General features: G+C 41.4%; 1 protein-coding gene across 7 annotated transcripts in view; it reads right to left on the minus strand.

The window, feature by feature from the left end:
• Positions 1-17,416, minus strand: part of rassf7a (Ras association domain family member 7a) — a 36,935-nt gene extending 19,519 nt beyond the window's left edge. For 2 of the 7 annotated variants that reach the window (XM_046038073.1, XM_046038075.1), the window contains exons 1-2: positions 17,273-17,389; positions 10,927-11,056 (exon numbers count right to left, since the gene is read on the minus strand). The gene's annotated coding sequence lies outside the window, so the exon portion shown is untranslated. Of the gene's footprint in view, positions 1-3,474; positions 3,830-10,926; positions 11,057-17,032; positions 17,149-17,272 lie in introns of those variants that run through there. The other 5 variants (XM_046038072.1, XM_046038077.1, XM_046038076.1 and 2 more) reach the window with 5 other exon arrangements.
• Positions 17,417-17,947: the final 531 nt, after the last annotated feature.

Raw genomic sequence — 17,947 nt, forward strand, 5'->3', positions numbered from 1 at the left:
TCCCCCCCCCCCCCCCCCCGGTCCATGTTATTTAGGCACCATGTTATTTACTGCCCAGAGAGCCCTGTGTGGAGAGAGTCAACACAGCGTGGCTGGTTGAGGGAGCAACCTGCTGCTCACTGTCTCACACACACAGTCACATGACTATCCCAGGGGGGCTGGCAGAGATGTTTACAGCACAACAATCACTATACACGATAGGACCGAGAGCCATGGACAGAGAGACAAACAGACGGAGACATCCCCAGCAACTATTACCTGCCAGTGGTGTCAAACTGTTACAACAGAACAGGAAATGTGAAGCTACTGGTTTGATGACAAGACAGGGCAAATGCCCATGAAGGCTACGCGAAGTTCACACTGACAGGGCATGACAGCATTCACTCAGGTTGACTTTCCAGCCAGCTGGACTCACTTGGGAACATGTCCTTAGGAATAAGCTCTGAAAGGACATTCTGAGAGAAGGTGTTTTAATCTAACCTCTGACCTACACATGCTGCATGAATGAAGAGAGATTGAGGCTAACGACATGTATGTTGCTCAATGACCTAAAATTATTTCAACAACACTCCCTAAAAAGGTTGACTGAAGACAAAAACAAGTACAACAAACCATTCCCTTAGGGATATGTTTCTCAAACTTCCAGCTGGGATCAAAAGATTTAAACACTTGTTTCTGATTGGTCCAGAAATTTCTGCAGTTTTACAACACAAAAACTGTGTTTTCAGGTGCTCTTGAAATGTTCATGTCTTAAGATCTAAAAGCAGAACCCGCAGTGAAATTCCTTTTCCAAATCCCCTCCTTCCTCTCAGTAATTATAGGCTCCCAGCTGACAAACTACAGGTCTGTTGTGTTTGTCTTTGCCTCCTCGGATACAACAGGTGAAGCAAGGCCTGTGTATGCTTAGCTGGCTATGCTAGCCAAATACATATTACCCTGGTAGAACAAAAACACCTGGAGAGTGAATGAGGTTCTACTTTTTTGCATGTGCTGCCAAGAGAATTTCAGGAGAAGGAAGATCTTTTCTTTGCATCACCGAGATCTTGTAACCTTGTACATACAGGCACAAAAAAAACTAAAATGTTCCCCTTTATGAAATCCTGCGGGGAAAGTCTGCCATAGTAAACTTGGTGAGGATGATTTATTTAGAGGAGTGCAGATGATTTGATAAATTGAAAACTGGGTTGACTTTGGATTGGAAATAGTGGTGTAAGGAAGGATGAGGAAGCAGGGTGTGAGGGATGTGAGTGTGATGCAAGGGGGACTGGATCAATCTTTTATCACTGCAGTGTGCTTTCATCCCTAATGGATCCGACATGAGCCGAGCACAGCACTACTTTCTGTCACATTGCACAGGCAGGGGAAGGACACACGGAAAGAACAAGAGGGAGCAAGAGAGGTAGACAGAGCAACACGTGAGAAAGAAGGGAGGGGAAGTGGTTCAAGCCACCTTCCCAAAAATAATCACAACCCCAAACATGCAAACATGTTATTTCACTGTTATGCTGTCATAGCATTTCCAATTACGTCTGGCCCTGAGTGCATCTGCAGAAGTTGGGAAACGCTCCTCATGAGGACGGTGAGAAAAGAAGTCACTTCACAGCATGAAGAATGACTCTGAAAAATTCCCATCAAGAATTCCCAAGAGGTATCTCGGCATACACTCAATCTGCTTGCCATGCCAGCTGAGTGAAAGACAGACACACTGACAGAGACGCAGACAGACTATTCTGGAAGAAGAGGGGAGTCCATCTGTGTATTCAAGCAGTGAAAGAGCAGTAAAAATAACATTGCGGAGAACAAGGCAAGGCGACTCTCAGAGGACACTCTGCTCTCTCCATGCTGAACAAGCTCATTCAAGTGATAGAAAATAAGAAATATCCAGGCAGCGAGGGGGAGATACAAAGGGAAGGTGGAGAGAAAGGAAGTGCTAACTGAACAAGGCTGGGAAGAAAGTTCAAAGTTTTAAAATGCGTTCAGACTGCTGGCAACCACATAATTATCATCTGACAGTCACTTTAGGTATAATATCTTTAGTGCCTCAAAGAGAGGGGGCATTTAGCAGTACATTATATCAAGTAACTGAGGTAATAAATACTCTATACTGAAGACAAATGGTTTTTCAAGGCGCTTGTGGTATTCAGAGTCAGTATCAGCACCTGGTACAGTTAAATGAGGGTTACCAAGTGCAGGTACACATAACTGAAAAAGAAAAATAGCAGTAACAATTAAATGTGATACATTTACATTTATTCATTTAGCTGATGCTTTTATCCAAAGCGACTTACAATTGCTATACATGTCAGAGGTCGCACGCCTCTGGAGCAACTAGGGGTTAAATGTCTTGCTCAGGGACACATTGGTGGACGTCTCACAGTGGGAAACGAACCCAGGTCTCCCACACCAATTCGCATCTTATCTATGCGCCACCACCACCCCACCAGTGATAACTACTAACTAAAATAAATGAATAAATAAATGATATATGCTTGAGTAAAACTTGTCCATTTGGCTCTTTCCCTTACAACCATCTATTATGATGACACTATCTCTTTGGAACCAAGTTCACTGTGTGAAAAACACAAACAGAGATAACACATATGCTGTAACTGTGTAACTCCCACAGTCAGTCAGGGGGAAAAAAATCACCTCCCAAGGGGTGAGGGAGGGGAGGGGGGTACCAATCGATGGGTCCTGATTGGATAACAAATACAGCCTGCTAATGAGCTCCAAGTTCCACTATCTGACACATACCATGCTGGGAAATGTTAAATAAGATACTAGCCATGCATAATGATGAGTCAATGTTTAAACAGGCTTAGAGTGGTTTGGTGCATTAGACTTGCACAGTGTTGGCATTTGAGATGTGTAGCACGTTAACAGTTAAATGCGGTAAGAGAACACGCAGCGAGCGAGCTGAACTCTGCCCGTGCCCTCCATAAATTAATCTTTAATCCCACAGTGGTAAAAGGAGCAGCCCGTGTGACTGTGAGACCTGTGAAAGAGATAGCCTGCACTCTGTCTCATAGTTCCAACATGGTAAATGACTTAAATGACTCAATCAAAAACATGCATATAGAGGGCTGCTCACTGACTCACACTGGGACTGCTCCAAACACACACACACACACACACACACACACACACACACGCACACACAAAAAACGAGTGCACAAAGAGTGAAGTTTCACCCAAACAGGTTTGAGTCCTTTTGTTTCATACAGGAATACTTGGGTGGCACGAGTCTAGCGTTAACAGGTGAAGACACAGCTCAGCACCCCAAAGACACAACACAAGATTCACACTTATATACACACTTAAAAAAATACTCATAATTGCTCTCTTTACATGCATGCTGGAACAAATAGCACAGCCACAGAGAGATCGGCAGACTTCAGAGAAACTTCCTGACACTGACATTCAAACAGGCAAGGACACATTCAAACACTCTCTGAAACAAGCCCTTCCACTCACCGAGTGAGAGGATCCTGTCCTTCTCTCCGTTGTCTTTATTCCCTCTGTCTGATTTTAATTCTCTCCGTCTCTTTTCCTCGCTCGAAGGGGAATCCTTTACGTCTGAGAGAGCAGCAGAGCCGGTTGTGCAGCTGGTGTGCAAAGGCAGCGGGTGAGTGTGCGTGGAGCGTGCGAGTCCGGCGCAGGTCAGAGGCAGTCAGACTTGGTCAGGGGGAGATTTAAAGGATGTCACGACTTCTCCGCTCTATCTTCCCTTATCTGTGCCTTCTCCTCGCTTGCTGCCTCAGGAATGCACTTCTCCTGGGTGTCCTCACCGCAGCCAAGATCTGAGAGCCAGCTAGGTTTCTCTCTCTCTCTCGGTCTACACCCCTCCTCCTTCTCACTGTGTCTCTCACCCACACAAAAACACACCCTCACAGTCACTCCTCTCTCTCTCTCTCTCACACTCTCTTTCTCTCCACCCTTTCTTGCTGTGCTGACAGATCAGGTACGTCCCCCTTTTCAGGTAGTTGAAAGCGTGTTTTCGGCTTTGTCGCGCTCTCTGTGTATCAGTTTTCTCAGTTATTCCCTTTGTATTCTGCATTCCCCAGTGACATAAGGGACTGCTTGTAAGAACACTCAGAGATACGAGCAGGATCAACTCGAAACTCTTTGCATGCATCTATCACCTGAGGCTTTAGACATACACCCTCTGGCCTCCAGTCACATGAACAGCTGATTACACAAATGAGTCTGTCAGGTGATTTTCTTTTCCTTTTCCTGGAATGAGGTCATAGTCCGGCAGACCAGGTGCAATTAGACTGCGTGTGTTTGTCTGTGTTTGAGCTGGACAACGCCCTGTGGGTAAATGAGAGAACCAAGCGGCCTAAATCTGACCACTCTGTTCCAGAGAGCAACACAAAACAAAAGCCTAGTAAATTATAGGAGCCACTCAGCATTCATTTATGAAACAATGCCACAATCCTGAAGTGCTCCACAGTCCATCCCTCCTACACACAAACGCAGAGCCAAGACATGCGTGACCAATCGCTCAGCAGGACTGTATGGGAGCCCCTCAAGATGACATGTTTTACTATTAACACCTCTCCTCTATCATTACATCTCACCAAATCTTACATTTGAACCATTATTGGACTCTTTTTTTCCCCCCTTCCTTACCACACCTCCCTCAAAAACCTTCAACTAAAGCCTAGCCACTGAAAATATACCTGACCCCAAGCAGACCTCCTAAATGGGAAAAAAGTCAGACTTTACTGTCCCTAATGACATCCTAAAAACAGAAGTTACAAGTTTGACCTAGATACAATAGAGAGTAAAAACCTATTTATTAAAATATATTATCTATATATAATATAGACTAATTACTTATGAAAAACACAAAAACATTTGAATAAGCATACAGTAAAATAAATAAATGCTGTTATCAGCTCTCACTGGAAGATTTCAGTGCATCCAGCACACTGTTATATATGAACATGTTCCCCTTTTTTTTTTTTTTACTTCATTTCATATTTAACCAACAAAAAAAACCAAAAAACCAAAAGCAACACTGGATTTTTAAAGGCCATGCTGATATCAATATTTGAGTTTACAAACCTGACAACAATATAGTAAAATAGTCTCTTTATAAATTTTTTACATAAACACATAACATATACAAACTGTTTAAGTATGGCCTAAAACATTTTACAGCTTTAAAAAACTTGTCAGTGCTCTCTGGTGGATAAACTACAACATCACTTTTCTGTTTCTAAACAATACCTCAAATATATTCTATTCATTCCTGTCCTGCTTTTTCTTGTTACTTATCAGCCTCTATATATATATATATATATATATATATATATATATATATATATATATATATATATATATATATATATATATATATATATATATATATATACACAAACAAACATACACACATATACATACATATATACTGATTAATCTGTGATCATCAAATATCGGCTGATATATCAGTCGGGTTCTTATTTTAACCAAAATTTTTGTCTTCTACACTGGCTACTTAATTTCTCTTTTGACCATCTAACTGTTACTTTAATTAGTTTACTTATTTTCTTTGTGTGAGCCAAGAACATTAGGTAATACCAGAACAAATGCTTGTCACAAAAGGTGCTAGAATTCAGGTCCAGGAAGGAAAGGGGAATTTAAAAAGTTTAAAAACCAGTTAAACAAAAGACAAAAAAATTGCATTCAAAATGCACTTTCAACTGCAGTATCACAAAATATTAAAAAAGGAACATTTTACTTCCTTCTGCACGAAACCATTTGGAACTCACAGCATGCCACTGACAATACCTACTTCATCCTTTACGGTTTACTTTGCCTTTATCCGACATCAGATTGTTATCTGAACATACTAATGAGGACATGCAGTCACAGCGCCTAATAACCAGTGTGCACATTGTATAAAGCAGATGATCCAAAAATAGATGTCTTGGATTAATTGCATTAATGTGATTAATTAAATCATGCAAACAAAAGACCACAGTGAAGAATGCTGTAGCTTTTAGCCAGGCTGAGTCACAGAGGCCCATGGAGAGTCACTTCACATCTATGTGAACTGTTCTGTCTATAAAGCAAAGCTTTTGGCACATCTAAGAGCTGTGTTGTCTGACAAATCACTTAAACTACACTAGAATAAAAGGGGGAGAGACTCCTGAGGGATTGCTTAGGTACCAAAGACCACAGTGAGAAAAAGCTGAGGTGCCAAGGAAGAGTGACATTCTAAAAGCAACAGAGAAGTAAGTACACTTTATGGATCCTGACAGGCTATAACCTTCAGGGGATCATGTGCTTGTCCATCGTCAGACCCATACCAAGTTCCTATAAGGGCTTTTTTAAGACATGACTAAGCAAAGGTTAACAGGCGGAGAGTCCTCCTTATTGGTTTGAGAGCTCGAAGACAGAAGGAGGGCTGAAATCAGAGTGGTGGGTGAGGGTATTGTAATGCCATGTGGAGGATTATCAGTCCAAAGACTTCTCTGACACCTTCCAGGCATTCCTCAGGGCAGCTCCCACTGCAGTGCCTCCCTCATCCCACCCTCCCCTGTCAAACCCCACATATCATCCCTCTTTTTATGTGTGACTCAAGCATTCTTGCAACCCCCTTTCCTCCTCCTCCTCCAACCCTCCCTCTGCATTGAGCAAAGAAAACAAAGAGGAGGCCTAAAAAGCTTTAAAACTTGCGCTTTAAGAAGAAATCCTTCTCCATTTTGTACTTCTTCACCATTTATCCCCATCGCACAAAGGCTGAAAATGTACTCAACTCCGTACTCTACATAGTTATTTGCTTTCAATCATCACCTACTACTAGGTTAATATCTCAACAAGTGATACTAGGTACAAATGTGTCCAAAGAGGCTCAGAAGAGACAGGAAGATGGCTCTCAGGCTGAGAAATAGACGGGTTGGGTCTGGCAGCAGTTCAATAGGTTCTGTGGAGGGGAGCAAAGTGAGGGGAATACATGCTGATAATGTCTTTGTGGGCCATTATTCACCAAGAGTGAATAGCATTAAGTTGCTGCTACGGCTCACCCCTTCCCATCTTCGCTGTTGAAACCCCCACCCCTTCTTCCCTCTCTATTTATTCAGCCTTTTACTAAAAACAGCCTAAACAGGTGGACAACACATCGGTGAAGACTAATGCCTGGACAGTGAATGGAATGAGAGAAGACTACGTTTGGTCTATTTTCAGGAGCCAAAACAAGTTACAAAATATTGAACTCTTGTTGACGTCGGTTTTCATACTCATGGCAAGCAACGCGAGGTAGTAATGCTCTTTTTGTGCCAAACACGCTTAAGTATAGCATTCCGGTCTCATTATGGTCAGGCCAGTGCTGTGGCTCCAGTAGTGTAGCTATGCCTTGTGTATCATTACGACAGGCAGGATGAATTTCACCAGCGAAGGTAATTGCACTGTTGAGATGTAAATATAGCACATCCCACACACCACGAAAAGACAAAGACTTTTGTTTTCTTCCCAGAAACCTGGCTCAGAAGATGATTCATGTTTTTGGAGGCCAATACATGTCACCATATCATCTCTGTACTAAAACAGCAGCTGTGCTGAAAATACATTGGCAAGGTAAATGTGAGGACAAAGAGTGAAAATGACCGAAAGAGAGGGTCAATTGGATTAACATATACACTGTTGGTAAACAAACGCCGCATACCTCCAAACACAGCGTGGACAGCCTTATATTTTCCCCCCTCTGAACACTCTTCAGATCGCAGTAATGAAGCACATAAGAGAGTCTCTGTTGGCTTTCAGCAGCTTCCAAGTTGTTGGGACTTTGGTCGCACTCCAGCGGACTTTCTACATCATCTCTTTTTCTCCCTTTTTATTCAGAACCAGTCCAGACCGGCTCAGGACTAAGTAACTATCACAAAATGCTGCTACCTCTCACATGGCCTCGTGCGCCATTTTTGAGGGGCTATATGACAAAACTAATTTCAGAGGTGACATTTAGACCTAGATTACAAGCTACAGCATTGTTCTTTAATGCTTTCAAGTGGTCATGTCATGTTGGAGGTACCTAACTAGTGCCTCAAAATGTCTAATCTATCTCCTTTATCCCTAAGTCAGTTTGTTTTCATCCTACTTCTAGATGTATAGTCATTCTCTGACTCTTGAGATAAAGCTTTACCATTAGTGTCACACTGTGCTGCTCTGTGATGTTCATATTTGTAAATAAAATAGGCTAAAGCCAGCCTGATTGGTACTGGGAGAAAGCTGTCACTGTCGTCGGGCCCTCAACATTTCACTTGTGCACAGAGTTGGCGGCTGGCCTGACAGCCACTACCACCTTTGCAAGTGAGCCCAGGAACAAAAGAGAGTCAAAGTCAACAAGGCGCTACTGCCAGCGACCCCATCCCCCCCTCCCTACAAGCCTCAGGTCCTGGCTTAGCTGAGGATTTCTCAGGACAGAAGGGGGACCCTACCCACAAGCTACAACCCCGGTCAATGCACAGTGTTCACTAAGAGAGCAAGGAAACAAAGACAAAGGGTTGGCAAGACAAGGAGGGTGGAACTGCTGATTTAATGATGATCTCAGCAATAGCAAAAGCCAGTAGAGGTGGGCACTGAGCACACAGGAAATGCGATAGCTCCCCTGTTAGAGACAGGGGAGCTATCAGGTGTGAGCAGGTCAGGGGTCGGAGGTGAACAAAAGCTTTGTAAGCCTCACACAGAGTGAGGGAGAGGCCCCCTGGATGCGCTCACTGATGCCAAGTCTGTCTGCCTGTCTACACCTTTCTCTACACGCCCCCGCCTGTAGCTTGTTTGTCTGACAATGTTGTTGTAACATCTCTTTGTCGAGTCTAAATGCTTTTCCATTTGTCCTCCATATAGACTAAGATGTCACCCTCACTTGTCTGTCCATTTGTTCAAAACATTGCTGTCTGGGGGGGAAAGGGCTATGCAAACACCTGCAGCTCAAACAGCACAAACAGCATTTAAAAGCTTTCACTGCACCGGGCCTGTCATCTCTTTCCCTCTGTGGCTTTAGCGGATCAAAGGCAGGCTGTAGCTGTGTTATAGGAAGAAAGTCTTTTGTAGATCATGCACAGAGAAATGTATGCACGCATGCGCACACACAAAAAGATGTGATGACACCAGTGCATAATGGAGTTTGATCTCTCTAATCATTCCATGTCTAACAACAGACATTTTAGTTTGAAGCGGACAATATATGCAAAATGGATTCACCAGAACTTCAAGTACAGACACTTAAAGACTTGTTGAATTTTAACAAGGCCGCCATCACAATCTTTATCTGGGCGGTAGAGGGTCTGAATGTGCGCTGGAGTGGGCATGTGTATGACACTGAATTAATGACGTATGTGTGTGTGTGTGTCGGTGGATGTGCCAGATTATTAATCAGCGCTTAGACAAAGGCCATATGTGTGCAAGACTGTGAATCTCTCCCACATATACCCCCACCACGTCTGCGTAACAAACCCTATCAGCAGGAATGTTAGGATTGTCGGGTCAGCAGTGGTGACATCATGGCAGGCTGTCAGAAGCAACAACACGGCCTCAGCGCCAGTTTTCTCCTGGTTACATCAGCGACGTGATACCAGGGCGCTGGATCAATGACGCCCACACGAGCCCTGCTTCCTGCTCGCTTTATCGTGTTCCTACAAATTGCTTGATTTGCACACCATCTGACCACGCAGCTTTAAATCAGATTAATTTGCCTGCAGGTAACAAGAGACAACCAGCCTTGATGAATGACCGTACACAAAACAAGACTTCAGACTCTTGACCTGCTTGATGTGGTCTAAGGTCAACAGGCAGAAATAAATGGCTTGATTGTTTACAAAGAGACAAGAGTATAGCCTGAGGCTAACTTAGTGAAGAAAGGTATACTACTGAAGTCCATTTTGCTTTCCTCATCATTCCTCAACCACATTCTGTGGTTTCATAAGCAGCAAAAACCAGTCACTTGTGCCAGCGGCAAACTCTTCTTTCAGGTGTCCCTTGTCTCTGTGAGGGGTCCAGTGTCAGCAAACAGATGCTAGTGTGTGTTTGTGTACGGGAGTGCGAGTTTGTATGTGCAGAGGATCCTTCAGGTCATCAGATAAAGTGCACCTGAGGGAGGGGCCGGGAGCCCGTTTTCAGTGTTGCCACGGTGACCAAACACAGACGCGACCACCTGGTTGACGGAGCCCAACAACAGAGGGGAGAGAGGGCACCACTTCAGGACGGTAACCAATGCCAGAAAATCCTCACAAAGTGGTCTGATTCCCAAACACAACCAATAGTGTGTACGTGCCATGAAGAGCGGAACGGAAAGCGCACACAGCTGTTGAATCTCTCATGGAACATAAAAAGGAACTAAGCCTACTGTACAGCTCTCACTACAGCAGGGAAATAACCCATCTTGACCATGTTATACATAGTTTTAGTCACAGTCTATCCTGTAAAAAGCTGTGCCAAGCCAACCGTACCATACCATAAGAAATGTATAAAATGTGTCCCAGACACACACACTTAAGTTAGTAGTGATCACAGTAAACGTTGATACTGGTGCAGAAAAAGATTTCTGAATGAGTCATAATCGGTTAATAGCACTTAAACCATACTGTCACAGTGCGAGCACGCATTTTCGAAAGCATATCGAATGATTTTACCATGGTGACTAATAAAAGTGATAAGAGCAAATAAACAAAGACAAGTCAGTTTATAATATAGCCCAATATCACAAATCATCCAATTGCCTCTGTCTTATATTTAACTTTAAAACAATAAGTATTAATTGTTTAATCAAAGACTAATCTGTCCTGGCTCTTCTGCTTACTTCGTATGATTTTTGCAGCACTGATAACAAGTTCAGCCATGTGTTCAACTGGAAAACAAACAAAACAAGTGTAAACTCAGTGGGGGAAAAAAATCTCAACAAACAAAGCCATTTGTTTCACTCACCTCCTGCAGTCTAATGGTCTCTAGGACTCACTGCCTGACGAAAAAGGAGAAGCGGCAGAGGAGGAAGAGCTGCACAACCCTGCCACTGTCTATGTGTGTCGTGCTCACGGGCTACCTGATCCACCACAGCCTGTGGAAGAGACAGAGCCACAGAGAGAGAGCTGGCAGAGAGCAATGCAGAGGGGAGGGGGGCAGCTGCAGAGAAAAGTGAAGTGGTGCCGCCATTCCCCATCACCCGGGAAACCAACGCTCTTTCAAAGAAAATTGGCCAATGGCAAGCACCGGCAATTGTGTTCAGACAAAAAGTCACATGACAAAACACCACTCCCTAACAGAGCGAGAAGGGAAAGAAGAAAAAAAGTTGGGGGGTGGAGGGTGATAAAGACGAGAAGAATACAGAGGCGAGGAAAGAAAAAGAAACAGAGAAAAAGAAGTGAGTAGTAGAGAACTGGAGTTGAGTTACAGAGGAAGGGAATAGGTCACCAGGCCTGACTCCATCCTGTAACCTTCTGCATGAAGGAACAAACTTTTCCATTTCCATGTCATCTTCCTCACAGTCCCATTTTCGCAGCAGCTTTCTACCAAACAGGTTTATTTCTGTTTGCTAAGAGGAACGATGCTGTGCAGCACACTGTGACACTAATGGTACAGCTCTGTCTCCAGCCGGCACACTCAAATATTACCCATCTACTGCCATATTAGGCTATTGATATACAGGGCGTACAAATCATTGACAATTTGGGTAGTACACTGTGTCCATCCCATGGAGAACTGACCATCAATATACCAGATCACTTCTCACCTTTGTCACAGTTGCTCTTTAATCACTGATGTGGACATAAGGTGAAATCAATAAGGAATTACCAGTTCGCCCTAAAGCGCTGACAGTGTTTATTGGTTATCAGCAGATAATGCTACAGTTTATACTAAACTGATGAACTGTAATGTTTTGTTTGTTTGTATGTGTGTGTAGGCTGTTGTTCAATTTGTCGGTGGGGATTAGAAGTTATTAGCTCAGAATGTTTTTTTGACAGTGGGGAATTTTTTTTAAGTTACAGGCTGACAACAGAAACGCAGTAAAGAGACAATCAAGATGTATGCAACAGTTTTTACACAATATATGAATTGATCTTTAAAATTCATATTGACACGTATTTCAATACATCCTAAATTAGCTGAATTTTGCTGCACAAATGAACAGAAATCTACATTCACACCAGCTGTATTTTCCTCAAGTGCTCTTGACAGTTCTTTGATGACTGATGAGACATTGGCTCCGGCAATGCAAGATCACGTGATCTAACAAGTTTTACAGTGGTGGTCAACTTGGCAACATGCATGTAATTACGAAGGGGTCTCTATTTTTACATAGCTTCCTGACATTTCATTGGAGTATATGGTATATGATGGTATTTGTGTGTAAAAAAACCCGAAAAAAATGGAGCTGCTTGTGATAGAATGATAGAAGTCATTGTAGTATATATGCCACTGTCTAGCCTACAATGTTGTGTCTTAACATACAATTAGCCTACTACAAGTCTTGTTGGTACACAAATGTATCTCACCTGATGTGTTGGACTCTTGGTCCTTCCATCACATCATTTACACATGTAAGTTCTTTGCAGTTAAGCTTCAGTCACTGAGAGAAAAAGTTATGACTTACGACAAACTGTGACTTTCTTTCCATTTGTTCCTTCGGTTTCTAATTCCATACTTCACTCTCACACAATATCCATTATTATCAGAATGCTGCTGCCACGCACAACTATCTCAACTATATGCTGCTGTTCGCTTTATGGAAAATCACAGTTCTATTTTAAAGGCACAAGTGCAAAGACCAATGAAAACTGGTATGTCATGTGAGGTCACTGAGGGCATACACAAGCACACTTGCAATATATATTCATGTTTGCACAGCAAGTGGAACATAAATTGGAAGGGGAAAAAAAAATCTCTTAACCAACTGTGCCAATCACAGACACGCATGATGAAAATGGCTAAAGGCAAGTACCACGCAAGATTAATCGCCTAGGACGTTAAGAGTGTGCAAGTCAATTTTAGTTACATGCACCAAAATTATAAATCACAAATTTGCCTTTGCAATCTGTACAGCAACCCTCTCCTTTCCAAAACATGATTCAGATTTGCTGACCCGCACCTCAATAGCTTAACACCTGCATTCAAACAAGCCCTTTGCACAGCAGCAGTCAGAGCCCAGTGAAGCCAGCAGAGCTACATCATCTGCAAGAAGCAGCGAAGCGGAAATCCCTTTTCAGGTTGATTCATTTGATTTGATATTAGCGAATGGCTGAAGAGAAACCTGAAAATGCATTTGTATAGTAAGAAGTTATTTTCTCATCCTATCCCTTATTAATCTTGCCGCCCGTAAAATCACCCTACGACCCTCAGGCTGGTCCTACTCAGTTTGAGAACCACTATTTTGCAGGTTATTGTTATCTCAAAGCATACATGGCCAACAGTTCTTCATCCTTAATGTATTCAGTAGTTTCACTCTGCATCCTGAACAAGAAGACAAAAACCGAAGCTTTTTTTTGCTATTTGTAGATAAGTAGGCAACTTCACTTATTTTCCCCAAAGTCACTTTGATGTCACAACAATGTTGTTAGCCCTGATCTTTGTTTCAAAATCAAAATCCTTATGAATGTGCAGTGCATCACATATTCACTATGCACTCTGGCATCAGTCCACAGTGGTAAACTAAATTATAGTGAGGCTCTCCAACGTACATTCCCAACAGAACAGTGAGACAATACAGTCTGTGAATGTTAGCCAGCAGGTTTATACTTTATTATCACACATCTATCACTTTCTCAGCAATGTCATGTACACTTGAACACAATCATCTGCCTTGTAATACATAGCCTCAGCGGCAGTAAATTACCCTACTTCTGCTGTGGCAGACAGGTCTCGTTCTCAGAACAGCATTTACCAAGTGAAAAGGGGCCCAATTATATCTCTGCAGCGTGAATGTGACAGGATAGCTGATGAGCCACGGCAAGAGAAGGTGACTAAGCCGACAGTATCCAACGCATGGACAGCAATGACACGTCTAACCTTTTTCCATTGATTTTTTTTTTTATAAAGGTAATGGAGAGGACTACCTGAGGATTAACAATCCTGTATCAACTTGTCAATAGATAATAGGCACATTCTGCCCCCAGGCTTACTGCAGAGTCTTGGGATATTCCCGCCGATGGAACATGCAACCTGGAGATTAGACTTAATCACAAAATGACAACAAAAGCAGTCAGCTTCACAAGTTTGAGGAACAATAACTCACAGTATGCAAACTGATCTGTTTTATTCCTTAAACAACTCTTGCCTATCCTTTTGCTTAAGATTATCTATAATATTAATCTGAAGAGAATAATCAAAACACAGCCAATATTTACACATGCACAACTGCTAGTCTAGTTATATTTTTTCTATACTGCAGCTCACATCAGATGATGATGAATACATTCAGTGCTGGCCGTCACTGCTTGACATGTGAGCATCATGAACTCTACAGGCAGATCTGATGGCTATATTCAAGACACAATCTAAATATTCAACTCATGCAAGGTGTAGTATAGTATAGTATATGTGGTATAGTGGATCTAAACTTTCCCAGTGTTCCCGAAAGTCAATACATTAGTGTAAGGGGTGAGAAGAAGATGGGGTTTCAATAATTTAGCGTCTGTGAGAAGAAGACCGGGTATGTTTGTGTGCGTGTCTGCATGTACGTGTGTGATTCTCAGCTGGTAGACAAGCCTTTATGTGTTCTAGTGTTGAGCAGTTGGACAGATGAGTCACCATAGAGGGATTTCATAATGTGGAGGGGACAAAATAGTCATGCAACTGAACACTTTACATTTTTGTATGATTTTTCCACTTTATTCCTGCATTATGACCATAGTGAGATGCGAATGTATCATGGGAAAACACTACAGAAAAATACTAAATCAATTCTTACTGGAGCACTAAGCCTAAATCCATTTCCAGAAGCAGAAATATTTGGATGTTCAAATGTAGGTTTCCCAAAGCTATCGTCAAGCTCAAGAGGTTTGGATTAATGATCAATTTGAATGGACTAGGAGATTTTATTGAAGATGACCAAAACAAAAATCTGCAGAAAAGCATCGATGCCTCATTCTCAAACAGTTACTCACACAAACATGATCTGATAAAATCCGTAAAGGATTGCTCTACAAACAAAGCAGACAGGGAAGACCACACACTAATGGAAACACATTATGGCTTCCAAAGACATAAATAAAATATTTTGAAATACTTATAGCTACGACATAAAGAGGCCACAACAGCCATTTACACAGTACGCTATTCACTTGGGGTCAATCTCTGAAGTGGGAAAGATAAAGAAACGAGAAGAAAACAACATGAAATAAAAATAACTAGGAAGTAAGGGTGAACAGAGGAGAAGTGGAAGTACAAACAATAGACCCACAGCAACAACCAAGAAAAGGAAGAGACAAACACATACAGAACACAACATAACAGCTAGACAGGTAAAAGAGGATAGGTAAACAAATTGATAAACATAAAGACTGTGTAGCCTATATGTGCATTCAGAACACGTGTAGTAAATAGGGATGTTACGAGAACTGATGTTTTTGTACCAAGTCGATACCAAAATTCTGAAAACATGACAGTAGGTACCAGGGATCAAAAACGTGAAAGAGGGCGAAAAGTGCAGCAGCAGCGACAGCTCCGCAACAAATCTTTGAAAAGAAAGGGAGTAATAATAAATTTGCAACAAAAACAGTGCCATATATATTTTATACTAAAAGAGGAAACACTTTCAACTTAGCAAATCACTTTAGACAGACATTCAGATTAAGTGAGTTTCAATTCAAGTTACATTAACAACATATCCAAAGTGTTCCTTGTTATATCCTTAATCCTGAGATAACTGTTGTTAGTATTGTTTTTGTTTGAGACTACACATTGCTGTGTAGCCTAGCAAACTATGTTCCATATGAGGTTTGCAATGACTAAATGCTAAAGGCTACCGTGTTTAGGCTAACATAATGTAATCACAGCTGTTTTAAAAGATTTTAAATAAATATTATGGACTAATGGTCTGTCAGTACATTTTACTGTTTGCACACATAGTAGAAGAATGTGTGTGTGTGTGTGTGTGTGTGTGTGTGTGTGTGTGTGTGTGTAGCCTCTGCTTTTTTTCTTTTTTTAGTCACTGAGCTATAGCTGATAACTGAAATCTCGTAATTTTTCCATTACCTTTTCAGATTAGATTCTTTATTGATTCATTAGTCTACTTGAAGTCAACATGTTGCTATTGTTGTTTTTTGTAAAGATAAATGTTTTTATTAAATTAAGGAGTGTATGTTAAAATACATGGGATTTATTGTTCTGTTTTTGTTTTTTTGCCATAGTGGTATTAAGAATCGTGGATTTTCACAAATGGTATCGGCTGTAAAATGGCACTCCAATTCAAGCTTCTCATTTTTTTATTAAGAGTGTTATTGGTCGTTTTCACCATTAGCCTATACTATTATCTGATTCAAGAATCTCAAGATGTATTGTACTGCCACATAATCTTCTAGCACAACAAAGGGCTTTAAAAAACTCTACTGCTCTTCATAAGTGAAAATAATACTTCCCTTAACTGCCAACTATGTGGGTGTGTAGTACAAATAATTATTTAAAAAATCCTAAATGGCCAGTTTCAGAATGGTTAAATTCCCCAAGAAGCAGAGAGGTTGGTACAACACTCAGGTGTGCAAAAAAAAATTGCATAATTAATTGCATTGAGCTGATTCAATTCAAATATCCTTGCAGAATTTGACAAGGAATTAGTCATTAACGTTAGCGTCTGTGACGTTGGGGTTGTTGCTGTTGACATCTTGATTAATATTGTCATTTAACTTACCTTTGGCTTGACATTATTTTAGCTCAATTTAACCCAACTTTAACCTCCTAATGATACAGTTATTAACAACTTATCAGGTTAAGTTAGCACAACCCGGCGTTAACTGATTATTGAAAAGATCTAGGTTATTTTAGTTAACCACTATTTGACGACTGGGCAACATAACATGGCAACGAATCCGATCAAACTTACTTCGTAAAGTTCGTCGACTATATTAAGCGTAATTTCTCTTGTTGCACAGCAGAGTTAGCGAGAAAAGTGTTCGTTGTATCCCAGTTTATTGTCAGCCTGTCATCACCCTGCAAGTGCAGCGCTCTGAGCTCACTTAACTTTACCAGCACTTGTTGCATCCTTTTTTTTACTCGCTTTCAAAAGCGTTTCAGTTTCACATTATTCTGATAGAAAATAAAAGACAAAGTGAAAACAACTTACAGGTGATCTAGCTGGTAGTCGATCTTGATACGACGAAAAACTGAGTGTTTTATCCTGTAACCTTAGATCCCGTAGTCAAAAGTTCGCTGGTGTCAAGCCATCAAGGAAATAGAAATACGATTTCCGGTCAGCAGTTTCAAATTAATGGCATTCTTCGAGAATATTAATGTTAATATAAATGTGGTGACATGAATCCCCTGAGAATTTAAATACAAAATCCCATATTAAAAAGTAACTACACATGATTACTGTAAGTTACTGAGGAACAGCTAGGAATTGTACTGCCAAGGCAACAGCATACAGACTAACATTATACAGGGGGAGTGACTTGGGAATTAGTCCTTGCCTATTATAATAAAAAGTTGGTTAACCTGTGTCAACACATGGCTTGAGAAAGTCCCAGACACACAGCATGTTGGCAGCACTAGACTTAATATGATTTAAATTATGTAAACAGTAAAGTTTTTATATTAGAGGTATGCTAACTGAGACGGCAGCAGACAGATTACACTAGGCTACATTGTTGGATTATCTGTACCATAACTAATTACAGAGATTACACTCTGAAATTCAGCCACCTTGCAGTTTCCAGACCTCACCTCTAGAGGCCATGACAAAATACAGCACTGATGCAGAGAATGCTCATGTTACAGCATGTGCTTCAGCAACAATGAG

This window comes from Micropterus dolomieu, linkage group LG22 (genome assembly GCF_021292245.1).
Source record: "Micropterus dolomieu isolate WLL.071019.BEF.003 ecotype Adirondacks linkage group LG22, ASM2129224v1, whole genome shotgun sequence".
Taxonomy (NCBI): Eukaryota; Metazoa; Chordata; class Actinopteri; order Centrarchiformes; family Centrarchidae; genus Micropterus; species Micropterus dolomieu.